Source organism: Macrotis lagotis, chromosome 5, assembly GCF_037893015.1.
Source record: "Macrotis lagotis isolate mMagLag1 chromosome 5, bilby.v1.9.chrom.fasta, whole genome shotgun sequence".
Lineage (NCBI taxonomy): Eukaryota > Metazoa > Chordata > Mammalia > Peramelemorphia > Peramelidae > Macrotis > Macrotis lagotis.
This window is the reverse complement of record NC_133662.1, coordinates 32,887,998-32,905,229: the sequence shown is the minus strand read 5'-3', so window position 1 is coordinate 32,905,229 and position 17,232 is coordinate 32,887,998.

The window sequence follows — 17,232 nt, the reverse complement described above, 5'->3', positions numbered from 1 at the left end:
TATAAGTCTTGCTTCTTAGTATCAATTGAACTAAATTCACAGTGGCTAATCACCATGAGATTGATGTTGGGTGAAGAAATTTTGTACTCAGAAACTTTCAAAATCTTTCTACTAAGACATGAGGAGTTATTATCTGCATCAATAGGAAATAGAATGGTACAACAGAGAGAGAGAGAGAGAGAGAGAGAGAGAGAGAGAGAGAGAGAGAGAGAGAGAGAGAGAGAGAGAGTAGAACTTGGATCAAAGCACCTAAGTTTCAGTCCTGGTTGACTTCAGAAAATCACTTGACCTTTCGAGCACTGAACTTCTTCACTGGTAAAATGAAGGAGTTGTTCATATACAATATGGCAACTGTTTTTAGATTGACAGGGAACTAAAGAGGGTACATATCTATAGGTAAATAGCTAAACAAATCATGGTATATAAATGTAATGGTATGCTACTTTCATAAGAGGAAATCAGGTGACATAATGGAAAGGTTGGAGACAGGAAGAAAAAGCTGAATTCAAATCCAGTTTTAGACATTCACTAGTTGCATGGCTGTAGGCAAATCATTTAATTTCTTTATCATTGCAATATGGAAGATAATAATAGTACTTGCCTCCCAGGGTTGTTATGAAGATTAAATGAAATATTTGTAAAAACATTTGACATAATGCTTAACATGTATAAATGTTTTGTTTCCCTTTCTTCTTTCCAGAAGAAATGACAAGGATGATTTCAAAAGAAACCTAGAAAGACCTGTATGAACTGATGCAAAGGAAATTGAACAAAACCAGGAGAACATATTAAACAATAATGACAATATTAAAAAGACAAACAATTTTGAAAGAATTAAGAAATCTATCAAATGCCAACCATGATTCCAAAAGACCAATGATGTAAGATGAAACTCATCTCATTAAAGAGAGGGAATGGATTCAAGATGCAAAATGAGACATACATTTTTAATAGGACTAAGATAAGAATTGGTTTCATTATATATATATATATATATGTATATATACATATATATGTATATATGTTACAATTTTATTGTTTGGGATTGGAGTGAAGATGGTTGAGAAAAGAAATGTATTAATTAAAAAATAAAATATTAATTGAACTAGATAATTTCTTAGGTCCTTTCTATTTCTAGAAATATGATCTTTTGAATACCTACTTGGAAAATATCATGGATTCTTTGAAGCTAGGAATTAAAAATGCTTGGTAAAGCTAAAGTTTTTCTTTGCAACAAGGCTCCTAAGTTCTTGAAAATATCTAATTGGAAGCAATGTAAATCTCCCTTAAGTAATTGGTCAGTTAGGTCACTTTAAAAAATGGTTTTTGCTTAGAATGCTTTTATAGGAGACTAACAGAAGATCGTTTTCCTTTTGGTGTAGAGAGATTTATGCACACATCCTCCATAAGTGTTAATGGGAGGCCTCCATGCAAATCACCAGGCACCAGGAGAAAGGACCTCTCACCGTCTATCTGGTAATTGGCTATTTCAATTGAAAAATAATTTTCAGATAAAAGGGGGAAAAAGTAACGTCCTTAAAGTAATTATCTAATTTTAAGACTTCATTAAAACAGAAATAATGGATAACCCAATTCTTTAGTGGATTTCCCCTCTCTGTCCTGTTTCAGTTCATCATGCACATAACAATAGATTTGACAATAAGAAAGAAAGAAAGCAGAAGGGGTGCTTAGAGCGGCTGCTTAAGATATGCATTAAATGATATGTAATAATGTTGACGTGTATCATTAAGTTAACAGAATGGAGCAAAACAGAGACATACTGTTTCCTTCATATGGCACGTTTGTACACGTGAATCTCAGACTAACACCGCATTTGCTTAACATTTCCATCATATTATTTTAAGAAGTACAATGTTTTCCAAATGTCATATCACTTCACATTTTTTAAAAGAAATACTATATTACTGCTCAAGCATATGGCCTTGTCAGGGTGCTGGGTGCAATTATGTATCCCTCCAAATATCACATACAGATGGTTACATTTTAGTTATTCATTCCACAAAAACAACAACTTTCATATGCTTAATGTAAAGCAAGGTGGAGTATGTCAAATTGTCTAGTGTTACAAATAGTTATATGCCAATAAATTCACCAGGTTCTCATTAAAATAAAGCAAAGGGGTTAAAATATTTGGAAGCTGGGGATTTCATCCCAAATTTAGGTGCCTGTTTTGAGAGACTTCAGATTCACAACTACTAGACTAAGTTAGCTTTGGATGGTTTTGATGGGAGTTCCATAGCATAGGCACTGCACTGATTTAAAATGCATGTATATGTAATAGAACATTTGCAAATCTGCAGTAGAAGTGTGCTGCTACAGATCAGATGCCTTGTTATTGAGGAATAAGACAGTTTCTTAAATAGAGGTTGGAAATGCAGCAGAAGCTAATTTTTGCCATACAAACCTAATTGTGTGTTTTATTTTCATTTACCAGATTAAATATAGCCTTGCTCTTTACTTCTTTCATTTCCCTCCTTTTTTTCCTTTTAAATGTGACAGTGTCAGAGTAGATACAGAATGGATATTTCTTATTTAGAACCTGAAGTTATACATATATAAATAAAAATAAAAGTGAAGATAAGAAAAAGAAAAAAATGAAGAACTCTATGATTATTGACATTTAACAAAAGACAACTTGGGGGGTTGGAGGGAATTGTATTCCTTATTCTGTTTTAGTGCTTTCACAATTAAAATTATATATTTCCTTTATTTAAGAGCAGAAGTAGGAAAAGATACTGCAGGAAGGTGGCCAGAAAGGAATAGAAAGGGATGATTTTCCCTTTGTGACATATTTTGCTCTCTCAGCCTTGCATATTTGCATTAAAGTGATTGTGAATAATGTACATTTGACCAGTGCTGTCTGCAGAACTAATGCCTATTAAAGTGATGGGAAGTAGCATATGTTGTGCCTAGGGCAGAGAAAGTCCAATCACCCCCACTGTGAGAGTCTCAAACTAAAATGCAGGACAGCCTGGGATTTATCCTAAATGAACCCAGCAGGGAGAAACAGGACACAGTCCCTCAGTCCACATTTAAGCTTCTAACCTAAGATTATTAAAGGAGTTTGCTTCAGAAAAAAAAAAGCCTATAGCATCCATCCTTTAATTTACACCACACACTACCCTGTCTTTTGTCTCCTATACTTTTTTTTGGCAAACATAAGGAAAGGCATGAAAGGCAAGAGAGTGAACAAGAGTAATCAGTTACTTCTGAATCAAGGTGCACACACTGTACATACCCTATTGCTACTGAAGCAACTTTCCCCTCTGCTCTGGCTAGACACTAGCATTTTATGCCAGGCCACAGCTTTGTCCATAATTGAAAAATGTTTGGGGTTTGTGGTTTCACTTTGGTGTATGAGTGCTGTGCTGCAATTTGACCACTTTGCAAAGCTTTGGGGTCTAATGACATAATCTTTCCCTGGCCTCTAGAATCGTGTTCACATTCAAACCAGATTCTCTTCTCCATGAGCTCTATAAAGCTCAAGATGGCTCTTACAAAAATATTCAAGAAAAATAAATTTAACAACTCTCAGAAAATTACAATGCTAAATTGTCATATTTTTATCAGAATCACAGATTTAGTGTTGGGACCTTAAAACAATCTAATTTTACAGATGAAGAGACTGAGATACAGAAAAACAAATTGAATTGGCCAATATCATGCATATAGAAAGAAACAGAGCCAGAAGCTAAACCCAAATCTTCTGACTGCAGAATAAGCATTTCTTTCCATGGTACCCGGCTATTATTCTAATAAGATCATTACTATTTGCCTCCTAAATGGCATTATTAGAGGAAAATGGGGCAAGAAAATATGGTAAATAGAAGTTTGGGAACATCTGTCTTTTGCTTCATTCATTTTGTCAGGCATTAATGCAGGGAATAGGCATCTAGGTGGCACAGTGGATAGAGAGCTAAGTCTGGATTTAGGAATATTCACCTTCCTGAGTTCAAATCTGGCCTCGGACACTTAGTAGCTGTGTTACTCTGGGCAAGTTACTTAGCTCTGTAAGCTAAAGAAGAATGTAGCAAACTTCTCCATTATCTTTGCCAAGAAACCCTCAAATGACATCACAAAGAATCAGACACAACAAACAGCAATGATAATGTAGGGAATTCATAGTGCACTGAGACAAATCTTTTTTAACTTACTGTCTTGGGTAATTTCCTGGATCACTGAGAACTTGTGAGTCTCCTGGATGAGACTCCTGGATCACTCTGGGGTTTAGAGTTTCATAAAGTATCTAGTCCATTATCCCATGTCAATACATGCCACAGGTGGTAACTGAACCTTGGCCTTTCAAAATTCTATGACAACTTATACTATGATGTTTCTTCCCACATTTATATTTAAAGGAGATAAAATTTACCTTAAATATGATTTGTTGGTGTGTGTTGTGAAAATAGTGTGACAGACAAGCAGATGCTATTGATATGATTAGGTGTATCTTCCACCATCCTTCATATTCCTTTATATTCCTTCAAATTCTTGTTATTGTGAAAATGCTGTGAATGGCACAGAATAGAGGCTGGTAGCAAGGCATGGACATTGGTTTATTGACTAGTTCTAATTGAATTGTCCATATCCTGAACTGGGCATTTTAATCAGTTTGCTGGATGTTGTATATACTATATGCTTAATTCAGTTTCCTCTAGGTCAGATTCAGAGTTTGGTAGATGAAAGACCTATGGGATGGTTTGGTGGAAACTTTAAATGGAATCAGAAGATCAAAATTTATATACTGGTTCCTGGAGGTTTTTTTGGACAAGTCATTGAAGTTTTCCTTGCCATCTTTTTCTTTATTTGTGAAATAATGAAAGCTAACATTTATATAGCATCACCCTTACAATACTCATTCTGGAAGTTAAATGAGATATTATTTGAAAAATATAACTGAAATGTGATAGGCAAATGTGATCTAGCATTATTCTTCAAGATTCATTCCAAGAATTTCTGTTTTTATTGCACAGACCTATATCTAAGGTGTGTGGAAGCTAAATCTATTATATGTGGTAGACATCTGTGTATATGGGCAACTATATGGTGCAGTGGATACGACATCATCCCTGAATTCAATTCAAGTCTCAGACACTTACTAGATGTGTGACCTTGGGCAAGTCCTTTAGTCCCAAACTAGGGCCATCTCCGGTCATCCTGATCTATATTTGACCACTCCAGAGTAGAAAGTGAGGTTGATGATTTAGCATAGTATTTCACTCACTCATATCCATGTTATCACCTCCTTGATATCATACTCTTCTTTGAGAATGAAAGACAAATAACATCATGCATACATATGTATTATTTATGTGTGTAAACATGTTATTTGCATGAATGAAATTGTGATTATGGCATATGCAATTTTGCTCATCATTAAGATTTTGACTTGTATTCTGTCATAAATTGGGACAGCAAAACCAGTTTTGTTAGCAACATGTAAAGGCTTTGATTCTATCTTAGAATAAAGAATAGTCCATACTCTGTGACAACTCTAGAGACTGTTACCTAGAAAATAAAGCTTTATGTGCCACAATTCCAATTCAATTCAACAAGTATTTATTAAGTGTGTGTTATTGCCAAGCACTGTGTTAAGCCCTGGGAATACAGCAAAGCATCCTCTAGCCTCAAAGAGCTTACATTTTATTATTCCATAAGGAAAAAGTACATTTATATTACATAGATCAGTGTGAGTGGACTACAGATTTAAAAGGAATATCAAGTTGTACATAATAGATTTGGAGTTTCATGTACAATCATATTTTTTTTAATTTTCCTATGCAATGGAAATGCCTATTTTATTCCATAAATTGAAAAGTAAATAAATTTTTAAAAAGCTGTGTTGAGAACTAGTGAATCAAAGAAAAAAGCAAAAAAAGTCTAAAACACAGAGACTAAATGTATGAAAATAGATAAATACAAGATAACTACAACTGAAAGGGGTTAGCCTTAGAAAGAACATTTGTAGATGCTATTTTTTCAAAAACTTAATATATGATGCTTTTGATTCATAGAATTGGCTAATTTTTCAGGTAGCTTATCGTACCTTATTCATGATACCAATTTTTTGTTGTTGTTTTAGTGAGGCAATGGAGTTAAGTGTCTTTCTTGCCAAGGTCATACATCTGGATAATCATTAAGTGTCTAAGTTCAGATTTGAATTTAGGTCCTCCTGACTCTAGAAGCTCTATCCACTGAGCCACCTAGCTGTCCCTCCAGGCACCAATATTAAGAGACAAAAGAAGAATAAAAGAAATGTTCTCAGGAGGCTAGGTGGTGCGGTGGATAAAGTACCAGCCCTGGAGTCAGGAGTACCTGGATTCAAATCCGGTCTCAGACACTTAATAATGACCTAGCTGTGTGGCCTTGGGCAAGCCACTTAACCCCATTTGCCTTGCCAAAAAATAAAACCCTAAAAAAATGTTCTCTATCCTCAGAAAGCTGACAAACAAGTGATCAAGAAAGGAAAATTACTATTATTGTCCAAATGACCAATTTGAAAACTCAATTGTCATTAGAAAACTTTTTTTACAAAGGAATTTGAAACTGATTCTACCAGAAAATGCCATCTTTCTCTGGAGAGGGTATCATCATTTATCATAGAACCTTAGTGTTCAAGAGGTAATATGAGGTAGTGCTGGCTTCTGATTCAGGAAGACTTTACTTCAAATATTACTTTAGATTCTTAATTATGTGACTCATTTCACCTCTGAGTCTGTTTCCTATCTGAAAATGAAGTTTCTAAAATAATTGCTTCACAGTAGTCCTGTGAGACTCAAAGGAGATCATATTGGTCAAGTGTTTTACAAACTTTATGAAATGATATAAATGTTCATTATAATTATTATTAGACTTTAAAGGGATCTTGAGGAGATCATATCCAATTTTTTAAGGAAGAAGAAGGTGAGATCCATTAAGGAAAGTGACTTACCCATAGTCACACAGTGAGCTTAAATGTAGGATCATTTGCCTCCTAGTCAACTGTGACACATAGCCTTGAAAGACTGTTTTCTGAAACATCAGAAGTTACATTTGGGCCTTTAGAGCTGATAGAAATTGGTGTTGAGATGAAATACATTTATCATCACCTCCTTCATACCCCCTACTCTCCTTGCACTGCTTTATTGCAACACAAGGTCTAAAGCCCATGAATCTTGCTATCTTCCAGCCACCCCCATCTGTAACATTTTGACCCATACAAAATTAGAGCTAATAATTCAAACCAAAAAGGATAAAAAAAGCACCATGAAACAGTTGACTTACTTCTGGATTCCAGTGAAACATTTTAAAATTAAGAAAAAATGTTTTAAGGAGAACCTGTTATGAGGGGTAATGGAGGTAAGGGAGGAAGAGAGCTAGGGCTTGGAATTAAAAGACAAATGCTAATCCTGATCCTGTCATTTACTCTCTGTATGACTAGGATTAAATCAATGAAGCTTTTTGGACTTCAGTTTCTTTATGTATAAAATAATGTAATGGAGTAAATTATTTCTAAGGTCCCCTTCAGCCTCACTGATATGATGGATAAAGTGATAAACTTCAGGAAGAACTATGATTGATTCAATAATTCAAAAACTTATAAATTCTGTGATTATGGGCAAGGTAATTTAACTCTGTAACATTCAATTTCATCATCTCTAAAATGGGAACAACAATGCCCCAAATTTTTTAATTCACAATGTTGCTGTGAGAGAATTGTATAAATTGATTTGTAATCTTTAAAGTATTATTTAAAAGGGCATGATTATAAAGATAATAATAATTATTATAAATAAGAAACAGTAATGTATTCTTTTCTTCCTTAGGCTCAAATACCTTGTTTTTATCTAGTTCTTCAATCCAAAGAATTCAAATGATTTTACCATAGCAGATGTAATATCATTCATATTCATACCACTTGTTTAAATAACACAGAGAATTTAAGTAATTTATCCAGGGTTGCTCAGTTAATCAATGGAAGAGCTGGAAATAAAATTGCTATATGCATATATATATATATATACATATATATAATCATATGTATTTCATTGTTTTCTGACTGGTTACCTTTAAAAGGATACTATTGGGAAGAAAGGAGGGGATGACATGTCCACAATTGTATACTTATCACCAAACTGTCTAATAACTTGTACCTAATAGACAAATGTGCCTCCTGAAAGTATAAAAAAAGGAGGATTTGATTTTATAGTAACTTCAGTGAGTTAGAAGTCAATAAAGACACTGAATTGACTATATGAGAGTTCCCGTAGTCACTCTTCATGTGAATCTATTCCGGGACTTTTCTTTCTCTACATTCTCTTACTTGGTGACTTTATCAGTTTCCATGGATTGAATTATTATTTCAGTGCAAATTTTATATATATATATATATATATATATATATATATATATATTTGTGTGTGTCTGTGTGTGTCTGTGTGTGTCTGTGTGTGTCTGTGTGTGTCTATGTGTGTGTGTCTGTGTGTGTCTGTGTCTGTGTGTATCTGTGTGTGTTTGTGTGTGTATCCAGTACTTGAATAAATCCCTCCTCAGCTCTGCTTTTTAGAATATTTTTCTTCCTATAAAGCTCAAAACAAGGACCACCACTTCTTCTATGAGACATTTCTTAATTTCTCCATTGCTAGTGTCCTACCTCCCCAAGGCTTATATTTGTTTTTTATGCATATATTTGCATCTCTATCTGACTATCTATTGTTTCCCCTCCCCGACTAGAATGTAAGCCCTGTGAAGGAAAGAATTATTATTAATTTAGCATGATGCTAAAATGATGATCATTTAATTAATTGATTGGTCTATATAGTTGGGATACTAATTAGGGCAGCTAGGTGGCACAGTGGATAGAGCACTATCCTTGGAGTCAGGAGGACGGGAGTTCAAATCAAGACTCAGACATTTGCTACTTACTAACTGTGTGACCTTGGGTAAATCACTTAACCCTGATTGCCTCACATCCAAAGCCATATCCAGTCACCCTGATCCATATTTGACTACTGCACCCAGATGACGCCAGAGGAGAAATTGAGTCTAGTGACTTAACACAGCACCCCCTCACTCAAATCCAATTCATGTGCTTATCATGACATCATATGATGCCATATTCTTCTTTGAAAGTAAAGGACAAACATCAGGGATATGAATAATAATAATAATAATAATAATAATAATAATAATAATAATAATACCTGTATTACCTACCTGGCACGATTCTTGTAAGGCAAGATTGTTGTAAAGTTAAAAGGCTATAGAAGGTACATGAATTGTTATAAAGTACAATGTTATAAAAATGAGAATCTCCTTGAAACTTACATCTCTAAGTCACAATTGAGACTGTAATGAAAAAATATTTATGAATGTAGAGAGCAACTCCAACTGCCTTCTCTGGGAAACCCTTAATCTATCTGCTTACAATACATAAAAGCATTAGAATTAGCTATTTGGGGGGCACCAACTAATTTCTATGTATAGTTTCTATCTTTTTTCAGGTTTATCTTTCTTCTAGATTATTCTCCAGACTTTCTCTTCCCTTCCACCACCCCAGACTTCAAGGTAAAAAATAGAAGTGTGTGTGTGTGTGTATGTGTGTGTGTGTTTACATATATATATATATATATATATGAATTCATATATGCACATATATATACATATATAACAAAATATTTGTAGAAGCACACTTTGTGGTAGAAAATAAAATCTGGAAACAACATGAGTATATGAAGAATTAGAATAACTGAACAAATTGTGGTACACAGGTATAATGGAAGACTGTGTAACAAATAACAAAGATGAAAATTCAGTGAAACATGAAAAGACTTCTGTGAAGTGATTCAGGGTCAATAAAATGGAACCAAAAGAACATAAACACTACAGTAAGATGCAACACTGAAAAGCAGTCAAATGCATGATTTGTAATGAACAATCTCAGTACTAGATAATTGATCAGAAAATACACTTTCCTTTCTTGAGTATAGAAATGGTATGGGATTCAATATATACTCTTAGGGTGTATGAGCTATTCAGGGAGGACTAGCACCTCTGGTATGAAGGCTTACTGAAGTACTCATTCACTTTTCATGACTGCTTGCTAACTCAAGTCTCACCTCTGATTCAAATCCAGGTACTAAATAGCATGTGGGTCTGCCACATCCCAGTAAAATCATCTTGTCTTTCCCAATAAAATCATCTTGTGTAGTGGGTTAAACCAAGTTGTGGATAATCAATAAACTTCAGATCTGTTGATGAGTTAGTGAGATGTCTTCCCCAAGCATGTGAAGTTCTCTCCTGGTGGAATGGAAGGATGAGAACAGTTTATCCAATGACCAGGAAGGTGACTGTAGCAGCATTGTGGAGCACTTAGAACTTGGTCAGGCCCCAAAGATAACAATAGGTATCCCTCTGCATCTTGGGCTATTGCCAAGCCTTACTTTTCTCTTACCACTAAACTTTGATGATTCTGGAAGACTGAGACTTACAACTTTGTACAACTCTGCCACAAAAACTCGACTCAGGTATAAGTTGATATCCTCAGTGTTGTCATTGGCATTTTTTAAAATGAAAAGAAAACCAATAGTGGTGGTTAACTTTACTTAAGTATTTTATTGTTGTTTTTATAAGGCAGGGTTCAATATGGGTGGGAATGTAAAGGATGAAAAAAAAATAAAAGGAGAGGATAAAACTATATTTTTACAAGAATGGAGCCCTTCCATGCAAAACTAATGCCAGAATTAAGATTTTTAGGAGCAAATATAATGAGTTTGTTGGTTTAGAGCACCCTTTTGTTGTTCATATGGACTCATTTCACCAAACACCTAGGCCAGGAAGCAACTCACAACACTAACTTTTCCTCCTACTCCTAAGCCAGTTATCTAAATAAGGTCTCCTCAGCCAAAACAAAGGATCTCAATAAGAAAGTAGGTTTGATGGTAATTACCATGTCACTCATGTCAAAAAATGTTGCTATTTTAGAAGTAGTTCAGACCTCCTCCGGTACTTTATCCTTTGTTGCTCTAATGCCTCCTTGTTCTTTTGATCTTTTCAAATCCCTCCTCTTAGTCTTCAATGAAGAAGATTAAAGATTATGTGCAGGTCAATTTTGTATTTGCTTGCATGTTAGAACAGTCATGCAATAAACAAATTCAAAAGAACAAACTCTTCCCATCCCAATTTGTCCCAATGCAAATGAAATAATGAGACATGCAGGTAACAAAATATTTTAATTCTTTCATGTTGAAAGCATATGGGTCCCGTATTTGAAGTAGGATTCTTTTTTTGTTCATGGTACACAAGAAGAATGTGTTTGGGGACAGTTTTTTGAAAAGAGATATTCATTTCAAGGTATGACATCTGATCTATTCAACACTATTCAATCATCAATAAGATTTTTTTTAAACTTTTAATTAGCACTACCAAAGGAAGGTGGAAGCATGATTTAACTTCCCAAACCTGTTGGGATCAGCCCTAATATTATGGTGTCATGATCCCCCCCCCTTTCTTTTTTCCCAGATGTCTGGAGAAAATAACCAAAGGTAATACCAATTTGACTGAATCACAATTCCTCCATGTGGGATTTCTTCTGATCTATGTTGATTCCCAATGGAAACTTAACCCAAGGGCAGTTCTGGCATTGGGGAGAAGGGAGAGAAAGGCTGTCCTTGGTGTTTTTCCTCTCATTCACATTTCTGGACTAGAAGAAAGAGGGTAAAATCAAAGTAAATTGAAATACTTAACTTCTCCCATTTTAGAACTAAGGTCAAACATGCTTACTGTAGAGCAAAAGAATTTTTAAGCTTTGAAGAATGCAACTAAAAAAACCATCATTACCAAAGTAAATTGAAAAAAAAAGGATAACGGGAATGAAAGACCTCACACATACATCTAAGTCTCTGTTTATGGTTCAAAAAATCATACATGTTTCTAAATCTTGACAGTTATCTCTTTTACAGAATATATGTGAATAATAACAAAAAATATTCTATAATCTGGATTAAATTCCTTTTGCATTCTCTGGCTTTCTCAGGAGGCCATTGATTAAGCATATGGCAGAATGATAACACAATGGGATGGTCATGCTGAGCAAGGTATTCTGAATTGTTTATCCACATGGATTCAAAGGAGGACTTACCACAGTTCTCTCCCTAATTACTATTTTATTGACAGGGTAAAAACTAGCAGCTTCCTTTTTAATCACCAGCTTTAATTTTATCCTCTACAAAGATCTACTCCAATTCCTTATTGTGAGTATTCAGGGAATCCCCAGTATTCAAGGACAGAACAAGTAGAGCACAGGCTACCATATTGGAAAGACTTCAAGTATAGTTCCAGCAAAAGACTTTGTCTGCTTTCTGAGAAGTAGAAAGTTCAGAGAGCTCCATCCAGGTAAGATTCCTACTAGTTTTTGAATTTAGTCATAGCAACCCATGACATTAAACCAAATGCACAATAGCTCACTGATTTTCCTTGGAATGCAAATAAAGAAGTCAGCAGAATAAGATTATTAATAATTATTAATTATTATGCCATGCATTGTAAATTAAAGAAAGGGAAAAACATTTCTACATTTCAAAAACCTCACAGTATGTAATTGAGGGAGAGGAAAGAGAAAATATAACTGTATACAAATAAGATATCCATGGGATAAATTGAAGACAATATTAAGGAGAAGTCACTAATATTATGAAGGGCAAAGAAGATTTGTAGGGTCCCTTGAAAGATTTAACAACAAAATAAGTTTGTTTGATGATCTGGTTATTGATATCCAGCAAGGAATAAAATAGAGCTTGTATGCTTGACAAAATATTTGCCACTGTAATAAAAGATATCTTAACAAACAGTTGAAGGAAAAGGAATTCCCCCATAAATGAGAAAAATTCCATATGCCCCTATTTGAAAATGACTGGATTTATTGTATGAAGTCATGAAGTCTATAGAATCTCCTACAAGAGGTTCCTAATCACTAATTCAACTAATTCAACCTATCCCTAAAACAGAAAACAATTGAGTGAAGGCCTCTTATTATTCATTTTTTGATAAGAAGTTTGGAGGAAAGATCATAGAGTTAGCCCATCAGTTATAGTTAGACACATAGACAGATAGATAGATAGATAGATAGATAGATAGATAGATAGATAGATAGAAAGAAAGAAAGAAAGAAAGAAAGAAAGAAAGAAAGAGTTAAATATCTTCAGCAAATCTAAAATATGAACAATAATCTGGGCCTAGAAACAAATAGGAAGAGGAGAGAGAACTTGGTTGCTTTTGAAAATTTCAAAGCTCTTTTAATGAACCCATTTGTCCCTGAAAAATCACCCCTTATTTTTAAAACCAGTGTTTATCAAACAAATGGTTATCATAGTATAAAAAAATTAAATTGAAGTTATCCTGAAATGCCATGTAAAGGTGCATATTTGACATGGGTAGGTCACAGCATATTTACATGAAGAATTGTATAGAATTTTATATGTGTATAGGAGGTATATCATAGAGAATGTCATCAGAGAGATGTATAACTAGAAAAGGAAGTGGGATGTCTTTATGAGAAGAATCAACACATACATCCTTGGGAAGAAACTTTGCAAGTCTATATTCAAGCCCCCTCATTTTATAGATAATGAAATGAGACAGAGAGATTAATATGCCCATAGGATCACACAGCTAGTAAATATCTAAGGTACAACTTTAACCTGGATCTATCCACTATACCCTATCCACAAAACAATGCTGCATCTCATTTTCTTAATGCAATCTTTTTCCTTTTCTAATTATACATTTCTCTGTATATAAAACCAAATATAAACATGCACACACACATACACATACACATACACTTCAAATTGCTTAACAGCATTTATTTCTTGTAGTTCTGATAGAAATACTAATAAATAATACCTTTCAACATTATAGATAACAATACCAAACATATTACTCCAGAAATGAATTATTGCCCTTTTGAATTTATTGGTGATCTTCATATTCAAGAAACTATTCCTGACTGTGATATGATCAATATAAAATGGAAGTTGTCAATACTTACTTTTCAATACTTTTGACAGTGGAAATGAATATAATTAATTTGGTTTGAAATTAAAAAATCTGTTTATAGGCAGGCTCTTTCCCTGGTGATACATAGCCTGAAGAAGAGAAACCTTAGGAGGGACATGTCAGCCATCCTCAAATATTTAAAGAGGAATGAAGTTCATTCTGCTTGATGACAATCAGGAAAACTAAGACTAATTAATGGAAGTTACAAGGGAACAGACTTAAACTCAATTTAAGGAAAATTGTCTCAAAATGCAATGAGTTAACTCAGCTGGAGGTGTTTTTCATTCTTAGGATTCTCTGGGCAAATATTGGGCAATCACCTAACTGGGATATTAGAGAATGGATTCAAAATTGAATTTGACATGTGAAGGACAGGAAGAAAGCCATCTTATGAAAACTATCATGTGAAGGTGAGTATAAAGGGGAGTAATGTAAAAGCATAGGTGTAAGCCAGACTGTCAATGGCTTTAATGCCAAACAGAAGAGGTTATAGAATTTTTCAGGGTGGGGGGGAAGTTGCTTTATTTTCTCTTTGATCATAAGGACAAGAAGAAATCACTGTAGCTTCTCAAGCAGGGAAGTCATATGATGACTTAAATATCCCACTTTCTCAAGGACAATCCTGAGAGACCTATTATGGAAAATGCCATTCATATCCAGAGGAAAAAAATTATGGGATCTGAGTGCAGAGCAAAGCAAACTATGTTCATTTTTTAAAATTTCTTTTTTGTTGTTTCTCTCTCATTTTTCCCCTTAGTTCTTCTTTCATAGCATGACTAATATGAAAATATGTTAAACATGATTGTACCTGTACAACTTATTGCCTGCTGCCATGGGGAGGGGGAGAAGGAAAGGAAGGTGTTAGAAGAATGTGGAACTTAAGAGCTTGCTAAAAGAATGAATGTTGAAAACTATTTTTACATGTAATTGGAAAAAAGGAAAAAAAGAAAAAGGAAAAAACTCTTCCTAAACACAATCCAATAAAGTATATTACTTTGTTGGCTAAGAGAAGGACAAATTTGAAAAAGGAAAGATAGGAAGTAAGAAGATTGAATATTGAACAATTATTTACTGAATTCCTACCATGTGCTCAATTCTGTGCTAGCTACCATAAAGGGTACTAAAGAAATATAATAAGACTTCAGGCTTAATTGAACTTACACTATTGTTAAAGAGACAAAGCTAACATGAAGAAACAACAAAAGCTAATCAACAATAAAAAATAATACACAATTAATTGCTAGACTACAATTAGCATGACCTCAGATCCTTAGTAACTGTGCCCTCAACATGTCATTTAACCATATTTGCCTTATTTTTCTCATCTGTAAAATGAGATGGAGAAGGAAATAGCAAACCACTCCAAAATATTTGCCAAGAAAACCCCCCAAAAAAGGATGACAAAGAGTTGAATGTGACTGAAAAATGACTAAGCAACAACAATGTATCATAAATCTCAAACTCTTTTCTCCATAATTATATAATAAGATGCTCTAGAACATGCATAATTGATCTTGCTTGTTGTTATACTTTTATCTTCATATTTTCCTCATGTCAACAGCAAGTCAAGTCAACAAGTATTTATTGAGGACCTACTGTGTGCTAGGCAATTATCTAAGCTCTGAAAATACAAAGAAAAGTCAACAATACAAAATAAATAAAAAATGGAGCTCAAAGTCTAATGAGAGCAGTGGATAGAGCACGGCCCTGGAGTCAGGAGGTCCTGAGTTCAAATTCGGCCTCAGATACTTAATGATTGACTAACTGTGTGACCTTGGGCAAGTCACATAACCCCATTGCCTTAAATAAATTTTTTAAAAGTCTAATGAGAGAGAAAATACAGAAACTATATAAACAAGATATAGACAGAATAAAATGAAGATAATGGAGGATAGGTGCTATCACCTAGGAGAAACTATAATTGCTCCCTTAAGAAGTTGGGACTATTAGTTGAGACTTGAAGAATGAAATTCAGAAGATAGAGAAGAGGGTGGCAAGAAATATAGGCATTGGAGATAGACAATAAAAATGCCCATCCAGGAAATGGAGAAACTTGTACATGAAACAGAAAAGAGGGCAGTATCACTGGATAATAGTATGGGGAGAGGAACAAAGTATAAGAAGACTGGAAGTATAGAAAGAAAATAGATTATGAGAATTTTTAAAAGCCAAAGAGTGCAATAAGGAGTTGTGGTAGTGTGAATGGGCAATGACATTGTCAGACCTGTGTTCTAGAACTTGAGATAAGAAGTCCCAAAGAGTCCAAATAGGAAGTTATTTCACTACTTCAGATGCTAGGTGATAAGGACCTATACCAGGATGGTAGTGATGTCTGAGGAAAGATAAGTAATATTTAAAACATGCTAAGAAAGTAGAAATGAGAGGTCTTGGCAACTATTTGCATATTATGTGGAAGGGGAGTGAAGTGTCAAGGAACACCAAGATTAGAAGACTAGATGACTGGGAAGATGATGGTACCCTTACCAATAATTAATTAGGAAGAGGGAAGGGTTTGTGAAAGGGGGAAGATAATAAGTTCTACTCTAGACATGTTGAGTTTAAGATTTCTAGGAGGCATCTAGTTCAAGATATTTAATAGGTAGATAAAGTTGTGAGACTGGAGTTCAGGAGAGAAGTCAGGGCTAGACAAGTAGATCTGAGAATCATCTAAAATGATGTGAAAATTGAATCCATAAGAATTGATGAAATCACCTAGAAAATTAATATAAAGCAAGAATAGGAGGAGATTGACAACAGAACCTTGGGGAGCAATAATACATGTGGGCATGATTTAAATGAAGATTAAGGGAAGAAAATCAAGAAGTTGTGTTCAGACAGGTAAAAGCAGATTAGAGCAGTGTCACAAAGGCCTAAAGAAAAGGGAATATCAAGGAGAAGAGGTGATTATAGTGTCAAAGCCTAGAGAGAAGTTAGAGATTTCAAATAGTAGTGCACCTTCTGTCTTCAAGTACAGTTGAAAAGATCAGGGATCTGGAATCAATAGACAAATTCAAATTTTGCTTCTGACCCTTTCTAGTTGTGCAATCTTAGGCAAGTTACTTAATTGCTATGTGCTTGTGTTTCCTGACCTATTAACTAATGACCTCAAAGATTCTTCCTAGCTCTAACTCTATAATATTACTTTCTTTGCATTGACTATTTTACAGAATTGTTGTG